Below are 1,472 nucleotides of genomic sequence, written 5' to 3' on the forward strand. Positions count from 1 at the left end.
TTGTTCCCTGCTAAAACAAAGTTTGTGAATTCAGTTAAATAATTGTTAAAATATATCTGTCATTTGTGAGTTTTTAGCTTTCTTCCTGTATGGGAAGCTTTTCAAAATTTTAAACATTAGTGCAGTGGTTTATGTTAGAATAAACCATTGGGTTAACTTGTCGCAAGCAGGTTTTTCTTGTGTTTCTTGTAAATTTGGTCTTAAATTTTTATTTCAAGTGGCATTAAAATGTCTTAAAAAGTCTTAAATTTAACTTACCTTATGCTGTAGGAACCCTGACTAGGGCTTAGGCTGATGATGTTTCACGAGCACATGCAGACGCACATGCATACATATTGAGAAACGACCACTTTATCAAAACGCTTCATGATGACTCCTGTACCCATCACTCTTTGAAAAATGACTTTAGGGATATTTGCAGGTCATCTCTGTCCTTCAGAAGGTTTTTTTTGTGCCACCACAGAAAATGGCGCATATGGGCACTATCCAAAGTTCTCCACACCAAGGAACTGCAGTAATGGCTGCTATTCATTATTACATTAGCCGCCAGCTTTAGGCCAGATGTCCTCAAAGCCACCTGATATGTTGTTTTATTCCACACTAATAGGAGCAAAGTATTAATGAGTTTAATGATGATTTATATATTTTTTTCGATCTCTCCCGACCTCTCAGGCTAATGGAAACTGGCAGGGTCGGAACTCGCCCCCCTCCGGCGCATCGCCCCGCACCGACCACTCGGATAATTCTGACTGATGACCCCGCCCTGCCCCCGCCGGCACAGAACGACAGAAAGATTGACGACGGAAAAGACAGACAGAATGATATCACCCTTCCCACTCGGCTGCAGTTTTTGTATGATGTTGGGTTATTTTAGATGGATGTCATTGTTTTCTTTTTGTTTTGTTTTGTTTTTGGAAGCCGCCCAGCGTATGTCATCAATTCGGTTGTATGATTAGCTGAGAGCACAGACGATAGAGTGAGCGTGTGTGTGTGAGTGTGTTGTGTGCATGCAGGTTTGATTTTTATCATCCGGGGTTCGTAGGGTTTGTTTTTCACTTTGACTTGTTACTAAAATGTAATCGTGATTGGAAAGACCTGAGAGGGATCGCATTATCTTTGTTTTTAGCACACTATATCATTTGTATTAATATTATTATTGCTTTTATTACTAGTTTAACACGTGTTTTGATTTGAACAGCTCAGAAAGGGAGTGCATTTAGTGAATGAGAGGGCAATAGAGAAAAATCCAAAGATTTGTGTGTTTGTTTCTCTGTTTCGTGTTTGTTTTAATCGTCCGTTTCTCTTTTTTACTGGCCTGTCCCTGTGAATGAACGAGGCGTGTCTGAGTCCATATTATTGGTTCGAATGCGTGTGTCAACAGTGCTGTCTTTTTTCTGTACAGTGAAACACCTGTATTCTCTCTACCTCTTTTACAATAAAGACTCTCTGTATTCACAAGCAGCTGCTGAGCG

At 40.0% G+C, this 1,472-nt stretch overlaps 1 pseudogene; it reads left to right on the forward strand.

The window, feature by feature from the left end:
* The window catches only part of LOC107082044, an 18,094-nt pseudogene extending 16,622 nt beyond the window's left edge, over positions 1–1,472 (forward strand).

The sequence above is a fragment of the Cyprinodon variegatus genome, unplaced genomic scaffold (assembly GCF_000732505.1).
Source record: "Cyprinodon variegatus isolate N-32 unplaced genomic scaffold, C_variegatus-1.0 Scaffold0, whole genome shotgun sequence".
Taxonomy (NCBI): Eukaryota; Metazoa; Chordata; class Actinopteri; order Cyprinodontiformes; family Cyprinodontidae; genus Cyprinodon; species Cyprinodon variegatus.